The sequence below is a fragment of the Atta colombica genome, unplaced genomic scaffold (genome assembly GCF_001594045.1).
Source record: "Atta colombica isolate Treedump-2 unplaced genomic scaffold, Acol1.0 scaffold1, whole genome shotgun sequence".
In the NCBI taxonomy this organism is placed as follows: Eukaryota; Metazoa; Arthropoda; class Insecta; order Hymenoptera; family Formicidae; genus Atta; species Atta colombica.
The window spans coordinates 367,773-374,733 of NW_017259183.1; positions in this window are offsets into that span (position 1 = coordinate 367,773).

The following is a 6,961-nucleotide window of genomic DNA, read 5'->3' on the forward strand; positions in this document are numbered from 1 at the left end:
ATATATATATATATTTTTATATATCCTGTCTTTGTAGGATTTTGACAAAATTGCTCGTTGTCAGATTCTGATACAAGATCCGTTTTTTCATACTTCAGAACTAAACTTTTTGTAATGTTCATCTTTTTCATGTAAAAAAAAAAGAAAAAAGATAAAACATGCAAGAAGTTTAGTCTTGGAATATAGAAAAAGAATAGGTCTATAAAGTCTCTAATGAAAACTAGAAACTCTAGTGTCGATTTTCATCAATATAGATTGACTTTAATCTTGATTCAACTTACTCTTTTTCTAATTCTCTTATAATCATTTTGATTTATAAATTATTTATATGAAAATTGTACTCTGATATAATCAGGAAATGATAAAGAGTAAATTGAAGTTAATCTATCCCAGATTAAAGTTAATCTATTATACATTGAGAGAAAGGCATAAAATGTAGTCATCTGGTAAGAAAATAAAATAGAAGAAGGATGGCGATTAAGGGAAAAATAGAATAGACAGTACAGCGAGGAAGAAATGGATCGACGACAGAAGCGTTTATTGTGCGCTAACTGCATTCAACGCCGATCGTGCTTCGCGCTATAGATAGACATGTGCAATGTCGGCACGCATCACGCACGAAAGCGATGAAGAATAGTAACGAGTAGCGACAATCGAGTAGTTACGATCGTTTACGATATATCGCGACGTCCGATAGCGTCATTAAACGCACCGATCCTGTTTTGCCGAATCTCGGATTTGCCGCGAACGATCGTAAGAAAAGGAAAACGGATGCGGTAAAAAAGAACGGAAGGGAGAAGAAAAGTGGCAAGCACGATTCAAGCGAAATCGGGAACGAGTCGCCAGTGAACACGAGAGTGCGACACGACGAAGGGACAGCAGAACGGGAAGGGAGCAGTGACACTTAACTCTGTCTGAATCCGGCCACGTGCATTGTTCGCCGCTAATTTTAGTGCTCGCTGTCGCTTTGTCCAACGCTTCTATAGGCGGATCGAGAAGATTCGAATGCTCTTTATATTCCCCTCTCCGTCTTATTTACCTTCGCACCTTTTTTTCTGCTTTCATCGAGACGCAATGAGAAAAAATAGTCTCTTAGCGAAATCGAAAGGATGTTCTGGTGGAAGTTTCGTCGAAGAAAACGACATGATTTACACGCGTAGCAAAAACTGCTTCCAGTTAAGATGCTATGCCACTTATAACGGAAATGTGCAATTTGCATTCTATATCATACTTTTATATAATACTATTACCATACCTTTTATATAATAACTTCTGTATAATACAAGTATTGAATTAACATATCACACAGAAAATATTATTTTAGAATAATTTTCTACGTGATGTGTAATTAATTCTAAATTCTAATTGATTATAAACGACACGTCTATGTGATACAAGGATTAACGATTTCTTACTTGCGTTAATTACTGATGACACGTATTTTCATCGTCCATTTATTGCTAAATATGCTTGTCATCTCATGTTGACTTTGGACGCAATCTTCATGTGAAGTAAATGAAGTTCAAACATCCACATTCAATTCTCTATGTGACACAAGAAATAGGTGAACATTTGATAAACGGACAATATTAATTTTAGTACTTAATAGTTTATATAGAGTATGCAATTTAACCGTGTTTAATACGGACGAATTATGTAAGAATTATCTGACAACGAATTATCTGACATATTAAATTACGTTACATTCGAAACGTATTTGAAATTTGTCAAAGAATGTCCAACATAAGTACCTTATATATCTCAGACATTAAGTATGAAGAGAATCCCCTAGAATTACATCAAACGGTCAAGAAAGATAGAGAAGAATCACCCTTATACCCATCGATCTTTCCCCTCTGGCCTCTTTACACTTCTGTTGCACATTGTTTTTCATCGACTCGATAGGCAATCACATAAATAAGTCAGCGGCGAATGGGGCACCGGTGAGGCGACCGGGCAATTTCGTATTCACGGTCTGCAGGGAAAACGGAGAACGGAGAAACACACAGAGGCCGATTGCGCGGTGGCTCTATCAAACCATATTCAAACCCTCCCGGATAACGGAAATCTCCGCTGTCCGAGAATTCGAACGATAAAAAAAAAGTTCTCTTCTTCCCCCCCCCCCCTCCTCCTCCTCCTTCTCCTCCTTCCTCCTATTGAGGGAGAAAGAATGTTCGGGTATAGAGAAATAACCAACAAACCGTGAATTATCGGCCTTCGTTACATATTCCTTTTTATGTGTTCTTTGCTATAAACGGGGAAAAGGTGACGGTAGACGGTAGCAGCCTAGGGGCTACCTAGGCAAAGAGCGGAGGGAGTTAGCCGCGACGTTTTTGCATGGGCCAGGGGGCTCCCCCGAGGGTCATCACTCGCACTTCAGGGACAGTCAGTGTCCAGTTGTCCCGGCAGCCCCGTGTCCACCCCATCGCCTCCGCCATTCGATCCGTTCGAGTCAGCCTGACAACTGATATTGCGTGATCTATGGCCTCGAGCATTGCACGCTTGGGACAAAACTGACCTGTTCTCGCGCTTTCTCCCTCCAGTACGTCAGTCCGAGCTACCTCCCTCCATCTCTCTCTCTCTCTCTCTCTCTCTCTCTCTCTCTCTCACGAACTGCTTTTTCTCTTTCTTGCTTCGAGCGCGGGAGCGAGTTCTCTTCTCGTCGTTTTTACCCTCTATCCTTCCGTCCAAGTTTCTACCCTTCGCGAAGAAGGGTCGCGAAGCGACTATGTATATGCATGGGACCGACCATGTGAGCGTGCTCATGTATTTGAGGTGTGCAGCGGCGAAAAAAGCAAGTAACAAAGTAATAGATGTCCTCGGACCCTTTGCGAGACCACAGTGTCCACTTCGTCAATAAAAAATCACGGTATAATAGAAAAAGAACTCGCGCAAACACCCTCGTCGTTGTAGGCCCCATGAGATACGTCGGCGACTCCCCTGGAATCTGCGTGCGCCCGTGAAATATTTATGAGTATTCTGATGCAGCAAGAAAGCAATGTATGTAGCTTAGAAGCTTTGATTGAAGAATTAAATTTCTTCGGTACACCATCTTTCATATCTTACCAGCAATTCGATTCTAATCAGATCAAACCTTTTTTTAACAATCAACGATCATCACAACATATTTTTTCTATATTTTTATAAGATATTATATAAAAAAATAATATTTTATATATAAGTAAAAAAAATTAAAATTTTATTAAAAATGTTTAATCAGTTTTATATTTTTTTAAAGGCTTAAGAAATTATTTTATACATTAAAAAAAACCTAAATATTTACAAAATTTTAATGGATAAAATGGTATATATTTATTAAATTTTCACAAATTATCTTGCATATATCTTATAATTTTCTATCTAATTTTTCTAATAATTTTAAAATTATTATTGTATTCTTATCCTTTTATTACGCAAATATTGTATTTTAATATCTAGAATTTAATATCTAGATTTTTACTAAATTATGGAAAAATGAAAATAAAGAAAAGAGAGAGAAGACTCGTTTTTGGTTAAGAATAAAAATGATAGTCGAGTCCGGCTTACAGTCGAAGAGTCGAGAAGGTATGTGAGCGGTCAGTATGCCGTAGGGAGCCACAGACTACGATATATCTTATAATATTACGTACGATAGGTTAGCAATGAAAACTAAGTGCATATGAGAATCCATGGGGTTATAAGATTGTGAAAGATGGCGAATAAAACTAGTTTTGTATGTTCTGAAACCGAAAACATAAAGTGGCAATTTTATGATCAAAATGATAATTTATTTTATTTTTAATAAAAAGATAATTTTAAAAAAACAAAGAAAAAAGAGAGCTACGAGCCAAAAATTATTATATAAAAAAGAGAACAGGATAAGAAGAAAGTATAAAAAAACAAAAAGAAAATGAAAATGTTTTAAGTTGAAATTTTAATAAAGAATGCTAGCAATAGACGTTTCGATCGCGATCGGATTATTCTCAATAATAAAAACATAGCGGTTGGAAAATAAACAAAACATAATACAATAAATATTTCGCTCTCTAAGGCAAAACGTTGATAACATAAAAATAATTATCGTAACATTACAATTAAAATGTATAACAGAAAGGACGCGAATGAACTATTTGCAGTCAATTATTATATGCTTTTTGTGTCAATTAGATAAAAGAAATGAGAGTCTTTCGATTATAAGTGAGCAGAGAACACAAACATGAGTATGATCCTGTAGAAAACATGTAATATAAATGAAAATATAGCACAAGATTGAAATAAAATAACTGGATGTAAATTATAATGTAACAGATTTTTTAATATTAGAAAACGAGATGACTTAAAAACTAGCATACAGACAATGTAATATGTGAGATAATATTTAGCAAAATTAGTGAAGGTTAAGATTGCAAAAAAATTTTTTTATCTCTATATTAACTGGAAAGTTAAAGTTTTTTAATTTAATTAAAAGTTTTTTTATTTTAGATATAGTAACAGTACAGCTAAAATAAATATGCATATCTTTAATGTAATATACCTTAAGTCAAAAGTTGAAATAAATGAACTTTCGGATACACATCGTGCGTTAAATTTAGAGACAATGCGAAAAGAAGTGAAAATATCTTGTCTTCCCCGATATTCAAGACAAAATGAAATCACGAAAATGACATTCGAAGGAAGGAAGATAAGGGTTAGTTAGAAAATAGGAGGAAGAAAATAAGAGGGGATAGAAATGTGGATGAAATTATGGAAGGAATAATAAAGACAAGAAGAAATTAAGAAGGAGGAAGAGATTGAATAATAGGTAGATAGGATTCAGGCAAAGATTCTAAGTCGTTTTGTCTATTTAGGCCTTGCTTTTGTTTTTTTATGTGTATCATTTCGGATATTAATCTCTTATTATATGAAGATTCGCTGTCCAATATCTTCATTTCATTCCATTTAAAATTGTAATTGAAATTTATATGGTGATCCGAAATGACCGATGGAGAACCCGTTTTTTTGTACTTTCTACTTATCTTGTTCTGTTTTTTATATAATAATTTTTGGCTCGTAACCCTCTTTTTTCTTTGTTTTTCTGAAATTTATGAACCTTATTACCAATCAGATAATATAATTTTAAAAGTTGGATAATAAAAAAATGATAGTATTCATGGAATACTATCATTTTTTATATTTAGAGAGCATTGTATATGCATTGTATATATATATATATATACAATGCTAGTCTATACATAAATTAATAGTGGATGTTATTAGGCAAGTTGTAGGATCTGTTCCGTGGGATAGATAAAACGTTGAATTTTTTATGTACGATAAGATCTTGGAGATGCATTTTCATAACTAAATGTCTTTATTTATCAATAGGAGGGTGCGTAACGCATATGTTTTTGCTTGTCATCGCCTTATGGCAGACATGCTATGTTACAACAAACATATAGATGCGCTTTTACTTTTATGGAAATTTCGTGTCGTACTACGGAAGTCGTAAAGTATACGTTATATCGGACAAACGATGCCGGATAAACGCCGGAAAGACGCGTAAACTGTATTAACATTTTTCAAACTGTATTAACAGTATTCAATCTTAATTTTGACTTTAACGAAAATTTTATTCTTATTTATAGATGATTTTACAGAATTATTTATATTCTATTTCATATGTCATTTTTGTTTAATTATAAAGATCTATATTAGATCTATATTAGATCTATATTAGATCTTTTTTAGAGGTCTTTGTATAAATATATAATTAACTGTGTTGATATCATTCAATGACATATTTATTATTTTGTAAATACGTAATTTAATTTTTAATAAATTTTAGCAAAGTAATAATTTCTGTTTTTATTTCAGAAATTTTAAAGATAATTTTTCGTCTTCCAGATTATTTGATTTCAAATTTTTTTTTTATATTGTTATCTTATCATAATTTATAAATAATCCATAATATTCGACAGATTTGATTAATTCGAAAGCAATATTGTTCTGTAACGGAGTAACAAAAAGATTATCGGCTGCAGAAGCAAGAGAGGCGATAGCAGATGACGGGGGTTAATTGAAGTATTTCTTATCTAAAAACTGGTGATCCCATACAGCCGCGAGCTAGAAGACCTTTGATCCGTTAAGGTCTGCTCGGGCGTGATTGCAAGGCTCTTGTCTTCTCTTATAATTGATATTGGCTCAGCGGTGGTGGTGTAGTGGCGGTTGGCCATCCAAGAGCTACCCTGGACTATAGGATTCAGAAGTAAGGGATCGTAGGTGGGAGAGGGAGGGGAAGGTGATTTCGATGGTCATGGAAAGGCGTACTTGGCGGAAGGGACGACGGGACCAGCCACCAGCAGCTCTAATCCCCGATGGCCCCGTCTTCGAGAATAGTTGGTAATCCTATGGGATAGTTGGAGATCACCGAGTTACACTGGACACACTTGAGCGTCGGGGGAGTCTGCTAGACCCTTTATTGGCAAACGCCGCTAAGGTGGATATCTAAAGAGAATTCGAACTTGAGGAACTCGATAGTTACACATCGGAGGAGTCGAACGCGAATTTCAAGTAAAGATGGATAAGAGAGGAGGCGAAGAGGATACCAGTTCGACGAAGGTGGAAACCGCTTAATGTTCCAAGTTCAAGCCGAATCTGACCCAAGACTTACAATCGTACGCTTAATGTGAGGTGCCTAAGGAATTAAGGGGAATGATAGTATTGCGAGAGTATAGTTTAATACAGATTATTGTGATGTACAGTCACGTTTGATTATTACTAAATTATTTAAAATTATAATTATATTGATATATAATGCTTTACTGAAATTATACATTTTTTTCTTGATTAAACATTTTTCGGTAAAGCATTAGTTTTGTTAATATAGGCAAATAAAAATAATAAGATTTTAATGTACAATATTATTAAATTTCAAAAATGTTATCTCTTAAATTTTTAATATAAATCGTTAATTTTAATTATAAAAGTTTTATTAAAATAAAAT